This window comes from Piliocolobus tephrosceles, chromosome 6 (genome assembly GCF_002776525.5).
Source record: "Piliocolobus tephrosceles isolate RC106 chromosome 6, ASM277652v3, whole genome shotgun sequence".
NCBI lineage: Eukaryota > Metazoa > Chordata > Mammalia > Primates > Cercopithecidae > Piliocolobus > Piliocolobus tephrosceles.
Window position 1 is genome coordinate 157,814,658 of NC_045439.1, and position 17,302 is coordinate 157,831,959.

The following is a 17,302-nucleotide window of genomic DNA, read 5'->3' on the forward strand; positions in this document are numbered from 1 at the left end:
CTTCCTTCCTTCCTTCCTTCCTTCCTTCCTTCCTTCCTTCCTTCCTTCCTTCCTTCCTTCCTCCCTCCCTTCCTTCTTTCTTCCTTTCTTCCTTTCTCTCTTTCTTTCTTTCTGCCATCTTGTCTATTTCTACCTGTCTTCATCCATCCATCCATCCACCCATCCATCCATGCACCGACCCACCCACCCACCTATGCATGTTTCTGGGTGTCTATTTGTCAGTATGTCTGTACGTCTTTGTGCTATATATCTGTCTATCTGACTACCTGTCTGTCTCTCTATGCTAGAAACTCTCTGTTTTTCTGTCTATCCATCTGGGGGTCTCAATGTTTTTCCCATCTGTCTTGTCTGTATGTCTTTCAACCTATCTTGTTTGTCTACATATCTATCCATATGCCCATGAATGTATCTATCTGATTATCCACAACCTGCCTGAATGTCTGTCTATATATCCCCCTCCCTTTCCTTTCTCCCACTATACCTGTTTGTCTGACTGTGTTTCACTGTCTAATAATGATTGTCTAATTTCTCCCTGACAGTCTAGTTTCTATTGACCACTGTTGACCTACCTTCTTGGTGCTTGACACAGAGCAGAGCCTCACTCAAGGCTAGTTTACTTCTCCCTTTTCAGTTCCTTTCACTCCTTCATTGCTCCATTCCTACACTCAGCTGCCATTAACTGGGCCATTGCTCTGTGTTACGTGCTAGGGATACAACCTAAAATCAGGCAAGGTCTCTGCCTTCTAAGAGTGTTTGGCTGCTGGCCTAAAAAACAAATTAATGAGGCAGTTATATCACATGATGCTTAGAGCTATGAGAGACAAGATGGTGTTAGGCACAAGGGAAGGGCACCCATGCTAGACTGGAGTGGAGGAGAGGGTAAGAGAGGCTCTGAAGAAGTGACATCTCATTTGAAAACCACAGGGGACTGGGGATTTTGCAAAGAAGTAGAGGGCTGAGCTCCATGTAATTGGGGAAGGGGTATGGACAGTGGGTGCAAAGCCAGGAAAAGAGGGAACAGGGTACATGTAGACCTGGAGAACAACAGAGCCAGGACACAGTCAAAAATTCTAACCTAGGAATTGACAAAATTTAGGCAAGAGAGACCAAAATTGACCTAAATAAATAGAGAGATGTACTGTTTTTATGAATTGTAAGATATACCACAGTTAAGATGTCAGGTATAGGCTGGGTGCGGTGGCTCAAGCCTGTAATCCCAGCACTTTGGGAGGCCGAGACGGGCGGATCACGAGGTCAGGAGATCGAGACCATCCTGGCTAACACAGTGAAACCCCGTCTCTACTAAAAAATATAAAAAACTAGCCAGGCGAGGTGGCGGGCACCTGTAGTCTCAGCTACTCGGGAGGCTGAGGCAGGAGAATGGCGTAAACCCGGGAGGGGGAGCTTGCAGTGAGCTGAGACCCAGCCACTGCACTCCAGCCTGGGCGACAGAGCGAGACTCCGTCTCAAAAAAAAAAAAAAAAAAAAGATGTCAGGTATAGTCACACTGATCTATAAATTCAATGCAATCCCAGTCAACATTCCAACAGGTTTCTTTGTAGGCACAGACAAGCTGATCAAGCTGATTCTAATTTTATATAGAAAGATAAAGAAACCAGATTAGTCAAAACAACATTGAAAAAGAAAAAAGTTAGAGGACTCACACACTTGATTTTAAGATGCATTATAAACCTTCCATGGCCAAGACAGTATAGTACTGGGATAGCAGAGGATAGACACATTTATTACTAAAATGAAAGACAACTGATTTTTGACAAAGGCACAAAGACAACCCAATAGAGAAAAGATAAGACTTTTCTAAAAAATGATGCTGGAGCAAATGGACTTCTATAAAGTAAACTCAATCTACGTCTTACACCATATATAAAATTAACTCTGAATAGACTAGGTGTGCATGTATGTTTACGTGTCCATGTGTGAGCATGTGTATGCATGTGCTGTGTGTGTGCATGTCCATGTGAGTGTGCATGTGTTTAACAGTGTGTATGTGTGTCTATGACTTCTGTGTGCATGTTTATGTTGAACGTGTGTGAATATATGTGAATGTTTGCATGCGCATGCGTGTGTGAATGTATGTGCACATTCGCATAACTGTGTGTGACAGTCTGTGCATGTTAAAAAGGGAGAGAGGGAAGGGTATCTAAGGGCCATTTGGATAGAAATTCCAGTGGGCTGGTTGTTAATACTTGGAAGTTTCCAGGCCACTTAGAGTAAGTGGAACCAAGAGAGTCAACGTAGTGGCTCTTTCCATTAAGAAAAAAAAAAATTAGATTTCACAAAAACTGGAGAATTTCAGCTTTTGGGCTTTCTTATTGGCCCATATTAGTTGATTATTTACACGTATCAGTGACTGGTAAAATTCAGTGTTTTATTTTAGTGTCTATCTTTTCAAATATAATAAACAACTTTGCCCAAATAAAAAGATAAACATAAAGGAAATAAATATTTGTCATCATGTATGGATTTGAACTTTTAAAATAGATAACATTGAGATAGGTGGATTTTGAAGAACCCACCCAGCATTCTATACAACCCTGTCAACTTTATGACCTAACAGATTAATCTACTAATTGTTTTCTTCTTTAGTTTCTTGGGTTTTCATTTTAGTCACTAGAAACATTTATACAAATACAAATCCAGGCAGGCATTCCAAAAATTCCTGGGGATAATTTATGTCTAGTGCCTGGTTCTCACTGCCTCAGTTTTGAAAGGAGGACTGCAGTTCCTATTTTAATATGGTTGTGGTGGTGATTACATAGCATAGTGCCTGGCACACAGCAAGTACCAAAAAAAGGATAGGTACCCCATAAATATATACACCTACTATATACCCACTGAAATAAAAAAAATCAAAAACATAGGTATGATTATGATTATGTATATATTTATTTGCAATATATTCTTAAATTAATAACCTGGGAAACCTAATAAAACCATCTGGAGTTCTATTCCTTCAGAAGATTTGCTTTTGGTACTTTTTATATCAAAATAACATATAATTTTTAAAAGGTTGGTTCTGAATTGAAACTGATGACTATGAAGTCCAAGTTGACAGGATCAGCTGTTTGAGTCAGAAAGAAACCATATTCTTAAGCAGAAAATTTGTTTGTCTACACTCCCCTGAGGAAAGAATGGTAAAGCCAATTGCATTCAAACACTAAGCATTGGCTCAAGACCAAATAAGAAGCATTGCAGCCCTGGATGATGTAGCCAATGTAAGTTCGACGCAATTGATTTCAACAAAGAAAACTATTTTGCTACTGGCCAAGGATGGGGTATCTTTCTGAACTGCACATTGTCCCCACAAATAAGGTACCTCTAGTTTTAAGCCTCCCTAATCAATGGCCAAGGATGCAATTACAGTTGCAGAGAAGGGGAACTCAAATGGAGTGGGAATAAAGAAAGGAAGAGTAATCAAGAATAGGAAAGGGAGAGTAGAGAAGCAGGAGAAAGGAGATGGGAGAAGCCAGGAAAGATGAAAGACAGCTCTGCTGAGAAGCACATATCCAAGAACAATCAACCCTAAACATTTCATGGATGCTGCATCAGTTACCTATTGCTGTGAAACAATGACTTCCAAATTTAGGGACTTAAAACAACACATATACATAATCTCACCATTTCTGTGGGGCAGGAGTCAGAGTGCACCTTAGCTCAGGGTCTCTCACAAGGCTGCAATCAAAATGTGAGTTGAGGCTGCAGTCTCATCTGAAGGCTCAAATGAGGAACCTTTCTCTTCCAAGCTTACTCATGTGATCATTCACAGAATTGTTTCTGAGGGTTGTTGAACTCAGTTCTTTGCTACGTGGGCCTTTCCAAGGTGAGATCACAAAATCAGAGTTGTTTCATCAGAACAACCACGTGAGAAGAGTCAGAGAGAGCCTGAGCAAGACAGAAGTCACTGTGTTTGCATCCTGGTCTTGGAAGTGACACCTGTCACTTCTGCTATATTTTGTTTATTAACAGCGAGTTACTATGTCCAGCCCACACCCAAGGGCAGGGGACAACACGAAGATGCGATGTCAGGAGGCAGGAATGGTTGGGAGCTGTGTCAGAAGCTGTCTCCCACACATGGCCTTGCAGTGTCTACACCGGAGCTCAAGTGCATTGTGCAGGCCAAAAAGCAGCACTTTCACATGGTGCTACATGATCACTCACAACTTGTCAACCACCATATTTTAGCTGATTGTTATGGAAACATTGATTCCAAACCTGAAAAAGGGAAAAATGATGATTTCTGGGATCTGTGATATTCTGCTAGAATGCAAAAAAGTCTGATTGATCCCATTCTGAAGCTCTTGAGCAGTGTGACAAATATTTATCTAATCATTCACAATTGGTTAAAATAAAGAGGTTTATAGCCCTGTGAGATTAGCCTGCAGGATTTATAGCTTATGACTTTTACTGCCTAGTAAACAAGTCAACTCCAAATTTGGCATTTGTATTGCTTTGTAGAGGTTTGCCTTAACTTAGTATCTCATTTCTGCATTACTTTCCCAACTGACCTTAAAAATCCCAGTTACCAGCCGGGCGCGGTGGCTCACGCCTGTAATCCCAGCACTTTGGGAGGCTGAGGTGGATATGCCACGAGGTCAGGAGATTGAGACCATCCTAGCTAACACGGTGAAACCTCGTCTCTACTAAAAATACAAAAAGTTAGCCAGGCATGGTGGCGGGTGCCTGTAGTCCCAGCTACTCGGGAGGCTGAGGCAGGAGAATGGTGTGAACCCGGGAGGCAGAGATCGCACCACTGCACTTCAACCTGGGCGACAGAGTGAGACTCCCTCTCAAAATAAATAAATGAAAAATAAATAAATAAATAAATAAATCCCAGTTACCCAATGCTTGTGGAGCCAGTAAATCCCAGTTACCAAATGCTTGTGGAGCCAGATCATTTGTCTTTTTGCTGGTTCCCTTATTAATGAGTTAAATAGAGCTTTGGAATGGTAACAGATGATTTTACCTGAGAATTGAGCCTTTGCATGCTCTAGGAGTAACCAAGAGGTACACAGGGAATTCAGCAAAGTGCTGAATACACACTGGGTTCCTGGCCTTATCTTGACTGGCTGACCCACCTTCACACACTTATGGGGCACAATGTCTGTGTGGACAGCAAGCCCCCAGGGGATTTAAGAACTGCCCTAAGGGTGTGTCTTCAAGCCTTTTGTGAATTTATACTTATGCCATCTCACGGGGCACTGCGTCTCCTTCCATGGCTCAGCAACAGGGCTTTGAAGATTAAGCCCCAAAACCAAGTTCTGGGTATGAGGGTTTCCTGGCTGGTGATGCTGATGAACCCACACTGGGGAACACATACTGCCAGGCTGCTGTTGTACAGGAGAAGGGAACAGGAAGAGGGAGATGCAGGGAAGGGCCTGGCCCAGGGCTGTGGAGGAGGAGGGGTCCTTTGCCCCCGAATGTGGCCAAGCACCTGCAAGCCTCCTGGGAGTGGGCCTCTCTGCACGGGCTTTGCCTTGGCTTCCAGCCACCTCCATTTGGTTCTCTAGTACACAGGCCTGGAGCATGGAGCTCACTCAAGACCAGAGAGCTCAGGTTTCCAAGTGGACAGACATTCCACAGGATGTGCTTTGGGAAACTGAGAAAAGGCAGCCCTGGTATTTCCATCCACACACTCAAGTGAAACTCCGTGATTTCCTTGGTGTTGATGCAGAGCCAGAGGTTTGATTTTCACCTGCACTTCACTCATCCTATAACCTTTGGGTTTGCTCCTGGGAAAACAGAAAAGGCACAGTCCCATCCCCAAGGAGCGCATACAGAGGACAAGGAGACAAGCAAGGATTCCTGGCATGTGAACAGCTGGTAAGAAGGGAAAAGGAGATGTGGCGAGGCTTCAGGGAAGCCTGGGGCTGGAGCCCACAAGAAGTGTGCTCTGGTCCTGGCACACTCCAGGCTGGTTGGGTTGATATCGCCCCAGAAAGCAGGGGAACCCCACAGGGCCATCCCTTCAAGCTCAGCCGATAAGAAGCGGACAGAAAGCATGTCATCTGGACGCAGGATGCAGAGCGGTCTTCTCTGTGAGCAGTAGTTCTCATCTGCTTTGAAGAGTTGTGGGGAAGAGGCCGGGCGCAGTGGCTCAAGCCTGTAATCCCAGCACTTTGGGAGGCCGAGACGGGCGGATCACAAGGTCAGGAGATCGAGACCATCCTGGCTAACACAGTAAAACCCCATCTCTACTAAAAAATACAAAAAACTAGCCAGGCGTGGTGGCAGGCGCCTGTAGTCCCAGCTACTCGGGAGGCTGAGGCAGGAGAGTGGCGTGAACCCGGGAGGCGGAGCTTGCAGTGAGCTGAGATCCGGCCACTGCACTCCAGCCTGGGCGACAGAGCGAGACTCCGTCTCAAAAAAAAAAGAGTTGTGGGGAAGAAAACGAGGCAAGTAACCTTTTCAGAGGAAGTATTTTTAAGATATTAACATGTTTTCCAACAGCAATTTTTTTGAAGACTCAGTCTAATTCATATTCATGTGTAGCTTCTAAAATAACCTATATTTGCACAAACTGTTTTCTTGGTAAAATTTTCAAAACATTCTCAAGGAAGATGCATTCTGTGGCAATGGGATGCCAATAGAACTAAAAGGACTTGATTTAAATGGAAAAAAACACCCACACATAATCTTCAGATAAAAAAAAAAAACCCCAATTGGTTAGTGGTGACTGAAAGGCAAACCTGACAACAGACCAGGGAGGTTCAGGCCCAGCGAGGGGAGGCAGTTGAGGGTGACCAAGAGCAGGAGGAGGAAGCCGACCGGGGAGGGCACATCAGGACAGCGTTCACTGATGAATACTTCCTGGCGTGGTGCTTTCATTCCCTATGCAACCCTTTAACTGCAGGGACACAGAGCATGGGGCATCTACTCTGTCATTCAGATTTATTAGCATTTTTGCTGAAGGTCTTATAAAAGATCTCAGGAATAAAAGCAGCATCCAGTGGCTCTCGCCCATGTTTCCTGTATCTGACAATAATTAACAGCTACTGCTTAGCAAGGCCAGCCACAGGCTCTACCCTCCGCCATATGCCTCCTGCGATGGTCACTCCCAGTCTCCTAATTGTAATTATAAGGACACTAAAGGTTTGTGAGGAGAAATGTTTGCTCACCATCACCTGGTTGTTGTATGACAGACACAAGATGCATACGTAGATGCCTATCTGAATGGTCTAACTTCAGAGTCCTCCTCTTGACCACCTCACCATATGCTCCCTTGTGTGATGACCTCACAACCACAGAAAATGTGAAACATGAAGGATTATGTGACAAAGAAAGTCTGAGGTCCCAATAAACTAATGGCTTAAAAATCATAATACAACCATCAAGGGATGCTAAGATCACTGGATGAAAATCAACCAGGGAAGAGAATGTTCACAGGGCTTCAAAGTCTGCCCCATTGCTTACTAGTAAAAGACAAGAATGTAAAAAGTGACTTTATAGGCCCGACGTTGTCGCTCACACCTGTAATCCCAGCATTTGGAAGGCCGAGGTGGGTGGATTACCTGAGGTCAAGAGATGGAGACCATCCTGGCCAACATGGTGAAACCCCATCTCTACTAAAAATACAAAAATTAGCTGGGCATGGTGGTGGGCGCCTGCAGTCCCAGCTATTTGGGAGGCTGAGACAGGAGAATTCCTTGAATCCAGTAGGTGGAGGTTGCAGTGAGCCGAGATCTTGCCACTGCACTCCAGCTGGCGACAGAGCGAGACTCCATCTCAGAAAAAAAAAAAAAAAGTAACTTTATAAAGAGAGCTCATGAGAAACGACCTTAGCCCGGTGAACAAACTTATCACCATGAGCCATGGGCGCCCACTGATGTGCTGGGAAGAGAGATGGAGGAAATGTCTATCTCAATCTAAGTACGAGGAAATAATCAGACGAGTCCAGATTAGGTAGCGCTCCATAAAACAAGTGGCTCAGACTCTTCAAAGACATCAACATCATGAAGAGAAAAATGAAAGCAGGGCTTTAGTTCAGATAAAAAGAGACATAACTGAATTCAGTGAGTGATACTTAATTGAACACTAGACAGTGGAAAACAGCTATGATGAATATTTGGGAGACAATCAGGGGCATCTGGATAGGGACAACATATTTGGATAATATCACTTTATCAATATTATATTTCACAGTGGTAATGGTACTATACTTTTGTAGAAGGCAGCTGTGTACTTAGGAGATGATGCCAAAGTGTCATGATGTCAACAACCTACTTTCAAATGATTCAGACAAAAAGAATCAAACACACACAAACACATATTTACCATCTGCGTGTGTCTATTTGTGTATAAACAATTGGTAAATCTGGGTGAAGAATTATGGGTGTTCACTTTTCTATTCCTTCAAGTTTTCTGTAGAATTAAAGCTTATAAAATAAAAAGTAGGCAAGAAGGTATATAAAAATATTTGTTCCAAGAGTGATAAAGCAAAAGAATGGCTATGCTATCAGTCGGATTAAAATTGTATTTTTGGATAAGAAGAGGAAACAGTAAAAGTAAAAATAATTAGTGTGTTAAGATAACGGGACTATTTTTCTTTTGCTTATAATATTTTAAAAATCAATAATGGTTGCAACAGATGACAAATTTTGCACTGGTATAAATCAAGTCACTTTGTCAATCACTACAGTTGTTTTTTTTTCCTTTTAAAGAATAATGCCTATTATTCCAATCTCAAATTCTAATGCCGTATGAAGTACATTTCATGACTCTTTCTCAATGAACCTTACACTTTATCCGGGCTTTAAGTTTGATTTCCAGGGAGTCCACAGAACCACTACCAGCTCTATTGTCAGAGGCAGTGACTGCACTTGCCCCTCTAGCCTGCCACTAAGACCCCACCAACACAGGACTTACTTTTCAGACACCTGATTCTGGAGGTGTGTGGCAGTCAGGCATGCAGGCCAACGCCGCACTGTCCCTGCTGGAAATGGCCCATTGTTGCCCCAGTGGAAGGTGAGACCACAGCGCCTGAGAACTCTGGAAAAGACAATGAGAATCAAAGAGAATGTTCACACTTCATGGAAAGTGAGAATTAACAACTTCAATTTTAGGATTTTTTATATTTAAAAAATTAAATATTAACATTTCAACTTTTAAAATGATTTTAAATATTTAACATGCATCTGAAATTGGCTGGTAAATCCCACACCCCTGTCTCCCACTCCCAACACACGACCCCACCCTTTAATTTTTAAATGAATGTCCCATCAGGAGACAGATGAGGATCAATGGGAAAAGTCTCATCTGTGTAGACTTAACAGATGTGAGGGTGGGCTTAGAGCTCCTAGAAGCTGATGTGCCAGGGGAGGGGACTGTGCTTCTCAGCGGGGCTCAAACACTGAACTCTGACTTCTGAGATTCTGGGAGAGAGGTTCTGGGGGTGTGATCTGTGGGGAACCTCAAAGTGAGGGGGCTGTTCATATTCCACACAGTGGAACCAGGTGCACCCCATCTGGACTGGGCATCCCCTAGGTCAGCAGATGACTGTATATTTTTACCTTTTTAGGCCATTTATCTAATAACTTATAGATAAAATTTAATTTTTACTCAGTTAAATAACATATATAACCTCTAATTTCCACATAGGATAAGGCCCCTAGTTCAATCTAATTCCCATCTCTTCCTCTGCTACCTGCTGTATCTTGTTGAAATCATTTAAAATGTTAATTTGAAATTCCTTTTGATTTTTGTATTCTACTTTCTCAGGAATCATAATTCTTTAACAACTGCTTTAAGCTTCAGTTCTATATTATTACTTGTAACATGACTGTGTTTTGGTGTTTGCTGATTGATCATAAATAATTTGCATATCTCTCATTGCTCCTTTATATTTCAATTTTACTAGAAGGCTTGAGTAGTACTTTCAAAATGATTTTGTAGGCAATAAATTTTCTGACTTCTAATGCAAAAGAATAGAATCAATAGCTAAGACAATCTTGAAAAAGAAGGACAAAGTTGGAAGTCTCACACATCTTGATTTCAAAACATACTATGAATCTATGTTAATCACAGCATGTGGTGTGGGCATAAAGACAGATTTATAGTCCACACAAGGTAGACCAGAAATAAATCCTCAAATATATGGTTAAATCATTTTTCCACAAGGGTGCCATGCATGGCTTCACATAAATGGCCAAGCGTTTTCCACAAGACCATTCCATGTGGAAAGGACAATCTTTTCAATAAACGGTGCTGGGAAAACTGTACATCCACATGCAAAATAATGAAGTTAGACTCTCACCTAACATTTTATGCAAAAATTAACTAAAAATGGATTGAAGACCTAAATGTAAGAGCTAAACCTATAAAACTCATACAGGAAAGACTGGGGAAAAGCTTTATGACACTGGATTTGACAATTATTTCTTGGGTACGATACCACCAAAAAAAACAGGGAAAACAGGAACCAAAGGAAAAACAGATAAATTGGATTTCATCAAAATCACAAACTTTTGTGTACCAAAGGACACTATCAAAGTGAAAAGGCAACCAATAGAATGACAGAAAATGTTTAAAAATCATATCTCTGATAAGGGATTAATATCCATCACATATGCAGAATCCCTGTAACTCAACAGGAAGAACCTGAAAAAATGGAAAGATATCCCATGCTCACAGATTAGAAGAATTAATATTGCTAAAATGTCTATATTAACCAAGGTGATTTATAGATTCAATGCAATTCCTGTCAAAATACCAATGACATTCTTCACATAAATAGAAAAAAGGCTGAAATTCATATGAAACCACAGAAGACCTTGGATCTAAAGTGATCGTGAGCAAAAAGAACAAAGCTAAAGGCATCACACTGGTTGTGTTTTCAAATGATACTACCAACCTATAGTAACCAAAAGAGCATGGCACTCACATAAAAACAGACACATCCACCAATGGAACAGAACAGAGAACCCGCAAATACATCCACACACTTACAGCCAACTCGGTTTCGACAAAGGTGGCAAGAACACACACCGGGAAAAACACAGTCTCTTTAATAAATGGTGCTGAGAAAATCAAATATCCATACGCAGAAGGATGAAACTAGATCCTCATCTCATCATATACAGAAATCAACTCAAAATGGATTAAAGGCTTAAATGTAAGACCTAAAATTATGGAACTACCAGAAGAAAACATCGGGGAGACACTTCAGGACATTGGTTTGGGTAAAGATTTTTGCATAAGACTCAAAAAGGCAACAATAGGACAATGGGTTTATATTAAGCGAAAAAGCTTCGGCACGGGGAGGGAAACAACTAAGTGAAGAGACAACCTAGAGGAAGGGAGAAAATATCTGCAAACTTCCACCTGACAAGGGATTAATAACCAGATTACATAAGGAGCTCAAACAACTCCATAGCAAAAAAACAAATCATCTGATTAGAAAATCAGTAAATGACCTGAATAGATGTTTCTCAAAAGAAGACATACAAACAGCCAACAGGCATATGAAAAAATGCTCAATATCACGAATCACCAGGGAAATGCAAATTAAAACCACAATGAGATATCATCTCACTCTAGTTAGAACTGGCTATTATAAAAAAGACAAGGAACAACAGATGCTGGTAAGGATGTGGAGAAAGGGGAATGTAAATTAGTACTACCATTACGGAAAACAGTACGGACGTTCCTCAAGAAACTAAAAATAGAACGACCACATATCCATTAATCCTACTGCTGAGTATATATTAAAAGGAAAGGAAATCAGTATATTGAAGAAATATCTGCACTCCCATGTTTACTGCAGCACTGTCTGCAATAGCTGAAATGTAGACTCAACCTAAGTGTCCATCAATGGATGAATGAATAAAGAAAGTGTGGAATACATACAGAACGGAATATTACTCAACCAGAAAAAGAACGGGATCCTGTCATTTGCAGCATCATGGATGGAACTGGATGTCATGGTGTTAAGTGAAATAAGCCAGGCACAGAAAGACAAACATCACATGTTCTTACTCAAATGTGGGAGCAAAAAAAGTGGGTCTCACAGATGCAGAGAGTAGAATAGTGTTTACCAGAGGCTGGGAAGGGAAGCGGGGAGGAAGAGAAGTTGGCTGATGGGTACCAACATGCAGTTAGATAGAAGAAATACATTCTTGTATTTGATAACATAGTAGGAAAATTATAGTTAACAATAAACTACTTCCTGCGTCCCTTTCTTTGTTCACATTTTTTCCCTCAGGAATTTTCAAAATTCCTGTTCTCTCCCGGCTCCACTCAAGACCCAGCTCAAATGCCATGTTTGTCACAAAGCTTACCTAAGAACAGCCTTCGACCCGGGGCCCCGTGTCTCCCATGCTGGACTTGGTCCCCTGCCCACCTCTGGGGTGTTCACTCCATGGACGTGCAGTCCCCTGGTGGAAAATGAAGGACACCCCCGACTAACAACCCTCACACACACGCACTGGGACAGACACTTTTCCTGCCTTTATCACTTAGTGAGTGGCTTTTTCTCTTAGTCTTCCTAAAAGCTTCAAGAGATGAGTGAGTTTCTAGGAAATGGGCTTGCACTGGGACAGACACTTTTCCTGCCTTTGTCTCTCAGTGAGTGGCTTTTTCTCTTAGTCTTCCTAAAAGCTTCAAGAGATGAGTGAGTTTCTAGGAAATGGGCTTTACATTCACACCGTGATCACCCGGTCTGTCTCTCAGGAAGGTGCATGAGAGATGCTCAGGTCAGGCGTTCATCTCTGCCTCAGGCCTGCTGGTAAGCGGTTTTGTTTCTGGTTCCCTAATGGAATAAAAACTTACAGCATTTTCTGGCCAAATTTTCAGGAAATTTAAATTCAGGAGAAGTCTGTAACAACTTCTGGAAATAAAGAGGAAAGTCTCTCTTTTTTTTTTCTTTTGTACTGTAAGATACTGTAAGTCCAAAATATGTCCGTAATGAATTATGTAAAGATCTGGAAGGCTAAAGTGCTTCTCGAAATGCCAGTACCTCTAGAGGGAAATGCAAGAAAACAGCCATTGGGTAAAATAAGTTCAGATCTGTAACAAAACAAAAGGGAGGGGTAAGGCTATCAGCTAAACTAAGGGTGGGATGAATGCTTCCTGCACATTTTAATCCTGGGGACAACAGTAGTTTCCAAAATAAAACAGGCATTTTAGACCTGTATTCTGGCTCTGAAATGCAGAATGCGGCGGGATTGGATGTGGTGATGCCAGGCAGACACACTCTTCTGAAAGCCCCCAGTGCTGACAGGGGGCCAGGGAGCGTGCTAACGCTGTGGACACACTGCGTGTCTGGGGGACTCCAGGTGAGAGCAGAGACCCAGGTCTGTAAGGTGCAGGTGAAAGCCCAAAGAGGCTATTCTAGCTGAATCCTCCTCTCCACCCGGCCCCTTGGTGTCACTGAAGGCCAGCACATGGGAAACCCATCAGCCAGGCTTCCTGAGGTCTGGGATCACTACCAGCCATGTCCCCTACTGGCCTGTGGTCTAAAAAGCCACCACGGCTGCTTTGTCCTGCATCATCATGGGACTTGGGCCGTTCCAAAGGTCCTGGTGAAGATGAAAAGAGACCTCTAAAGATGCTCCAGGGACCCGAAGGACTCACTGCTCTAAGCTGAAACTATTGTAAAAATACAAGGTACTGAGAGGGGCTCAAGATGAAGGCAGGACTACAGGACCAGAGATGCTTCCAGGACTGACTGCTGGGAAACAGCAGGTGCAAAATGAGCAGCGGCTACCCGGCAGGCAAGTGACCTTAGTGACACTGGAGTGGAGCTCAGAGGCCAGGACACTGCCCTCACAGAGCCAGTGGAGGGGCCCATGCAGCGCAGGTGTGTGAAGGGTCAGTAGGCACTGGCACGCCCTCTGGCCTCCCATGGCGGGGGCCTCCTCCCTCAGGCTACCTGGATCCTGGGCTCTTGCCGCTCTCCTTGCTCCCTACTCCTACCCAGGTTTTCCTGACTTCTTTCATTCAGCTCTCCCTCTACCTGTCATAACACCCCTCCACACTTCACAAGCCCAGATCCCCTCAACCCCCTGCCCCCAGGAAACGCTGCTCAGCATTCCACCAGAAAACTTGTTTTGTAACACCAGTTTAGTTTATTATTGTCTACTCTCAGCAAGTCTCAAGAATTTTTAAGGATACAATACATCGTTACAATAGTTACCATGTTCTAATAGTCCCCATGTATCCCTCAAACTTATTTATCCTGCCTCAGTGAAATTTGTATCCTTTGACCAACATCTCAACCCACCCCACTCCCCCAGCACCTGACCAGCACCATTCTGCTCTCTGCTTCTGTGAGTTCACCTTTTTCGGATTCCACACATAAGTGAGATCTGCAGGATTTGTCTTTCCGTGCCTGGCTTATTTCACTGAACATGATGCCCTCCAGGTTCATTCTCGCGGTGCATGACAGGATTTCATTCTTTTTATGACTGAATATTACCCATCGTGCATTTATACCACGTTTTACATTTTCTTTCTTGTTTTTTTTTTTTGGAGACGGAGTCTCGTCCTGTTGCCCAGGCTGGAGTGCAGTGGTGCGATCTCGGCTCACTGCAAGCTCCACCTCCCGGGTTCACGCCATTCTCCTGCCTCAGTCTCCCGAGTAGCTGGGAATACAGGTGCCCACCACTACGCCCGGGTAGTTTTTTTTTGTATTTTTGGTAGAGACGGGGTTTCACCATGTTAGCCAGGATGGTCTCGATCTCCTGACCTCGTGATCCGTTTGCCTTGGCCTCCCAAAGTGCTAGGGTTACAGGCGTGAGCCACCGCCCCGGCCATGTTTTACATTTTCTTTATCCATTCATCTTTGGATGAGCACAGGGTGGTTCCATGTCTTGGCTATTGTGGATAGTGCTGCAGTGAACATAGGAGTGCAGCTAACTCTTTGACATACTGATTTCATTTCCTTTGACTATACACCAGTAGTGGGATTGCTGGATCACATGGTAGTTCTAGTTTTGTTTTACTGAGGAACTGCCACACTTTTTCCATAATGGCTGCACTAATTTACATACCCACCAACAATGTACTAGTGTTCTCTTTTCTCCACACCTTCACCAATACATACCTCTTCTCTTGTGCCTAACAGTCATCCAAACAGATATGAAGTGATTGATATTTCACTGTAGTCAGCTAGCAAAACTTTTTAATTATTTATTTGCATAAAATCCAGGTCCTGCACAAACCAGCAGCACTTTAATGAGCGTTTACTATGCTAGGAGTTGCAGGCCACGAGGCAGACATAAACTTGAGTGGTTTTGCCATCAAGAGCCCTGTAATCTGAAACAGGAGACAGACCTGGAGACCGACACCCGCAGCACAGCCCGCTGCCTGGTGAACACCTGAGGTGCAGAGCAGCCCCAGTCCAAGGGAAGTCACGGCTCATCTTGTCATCTGCCTCCAGGGACAGGGAACTCTTCAGAGAGAAGGAGACACTTGGCTTGGACCTTAAACTCTAAGAGTTCCCAGAAGGGTGAGGAGGGCAGAGGCCCCTGGTGTTTGCTGAGGGCCTATTCTATGTGGGGCCTTCACTAGGCAGGTGTTGCTAACTTCTCTCGGGTAAATTCTCCCACACACACCTGAGGCAGGGGGCTCAGGCACACACAGGCCTGTATTACTGCCCCACAGAGGAGAATTCTCCACAGAGAACCTCCAGTGCAGACACGGGTTGGGGGTGGGTGGCCCGCACATGAAGGGGTCCCCTGTGCAGGGGGTTGGGGAAGGATTTGGTGTAGCTGCAGGTGTGAGTGACAGCACATGGGGCTGGGGCGGGGGGACAAGGGGCTGGGGGGGGAGGGGCAGAATGGGCCGTCCATGCAGCACCGTTACAGACAACTCCTCTTCACAGAGGGGCAGCCACTGGCACGCGGAGGCCAGCAAGGGCTCAGCCAGAAGTGCATTTTGAGCGTGCCTGCTGGCAGCATGCTGGGGACTGCCAGTCTGGCAAGTTGCAGGCAGCACCTAAATCTGCTGAAGGCAGAGGGGCTCTGCGGTTCTCCTGCAGTTCCCTCTGGTCTGAAATCTCGGCACCTTCCCTGCACTAGGGCAGAATCTGGGCCCATCGCCTTTTCGCCATCTGGATGATGCCTGTGTGCCTCCGCACCCGTGCCCCGTGCCCTCCATGGACTGTGCCTGCTCCACTTCCTCCCACACCTGCCTGCATCCCTCCCCAACATATTACACATATTCCTCTCCATCCCAGTGTAGGAGCCAGCCCTTCAGCTCCAGACAGACCTCAAAGGGCCTGTGTCCCAGTGTTCAGAGGCATGTGTGCTGGTGAGTGGTCAGACCCAACGGCTGCTGGTCCAGGGACACCCACCACCCAGATGACTCAGAGGGACTCAGAGGGAGTAAGCGGAGTTCCCATGAGCAGCAGCCTTGTCGCCCAGATGGGGGTGGGTGCCCACTTGGAGGGCCTGGGGCCAGGTGTCTGTAGCCTTTCAGAGCAGATGCAGCCAGGAGAGGAAAACAGAGGAGGGGGAAGTCCAGGCATTTTGTTACTCAGCAAAAGCTGCCTTTGTGCCCAGGCATCAAGGTCTGGGAGAGAAGACTGCTGCTCCGTCACCTGTCCTGGGTGTGGGGTGGCCTCTGCTAACTTCTTCCCTAGGGGAACTGTAACTCTAAAATGTGTGTAAGTTTCCCAAGAGAAAGAGGGTGCTGGCTGCTCACCTCTGCTTCCTGACCTCACTGCTAACCCAACTTCCCAGAACCAAGATAAATCATCCCTTTTTCAGCTTCTACTTGCTTTCAATTGCCTAAGCACAACCAACATTGCATTTGACCCACATGCCAATCCCAGGGCCCAGTGACATGTCCAGGTGACCTGGGATTTCCCAAGTGGACTCCTCCCCTCCACCTGCCTCCTTCCCCAGGCGGCTCCTCCTCACCCTCAGGTTTAATGCTGCTACCTCCTTAGAAAGGCCATGCTTGGCTGCCCTTTATGAATGACGTTCCTCAACCTTCGCTGTCATTCACTCACCCACATTACTTTCTGTGGCGTTAGCAATCACCCTGTTAATCTGTTCACTCGCATGCTGTCTGCTGAATCTTGCTCGGCTGCTATCCTATTCGGATTGTGATCAGGGTCCTCCTGAAGCTGGGCCTCCAGGGGGCCACAAAGACCCAGCATCTGTGGGTTTAGAGCTCAGGAGCCACAGAACACAAGGGTTTCAGAAGAATGAGACTTAGAGCTACTTGGGGTTCAGGAGGTGAAATTGAGAAGATTCTTCTACCTGACCTTGAAGCAGAAGAGGACATTTCTGAGTGTCTCCTTGCACCAGGCATGCTCCATATTCTCTATCATCACATTTTC

At 44.5% G+C, this 17,302-nt stretch overlaps 1 protein-coding gene across 1 annotated transcript in view; it reads right to left on the reverse strand.

Annotated features, from left to right (window-relative positions):
* OTUD7A (OTU deubiquitinase 7A) overlaps positions 1–17,302 on the reverse strand; it is a 370,674-nt gene that overhangs the window by 187,319 nt on the left and 166,053 nt on the right. The window contains exon 2 of the mRNA XM_023195666.2: positions 8,884–9,006. The gene's annotated coding sequence lies outside the window, so the exon portion shown is untranslated. The remainder of the gene's footprint in view (positions 1–8,883; positions 9,007–17,302) is intronic.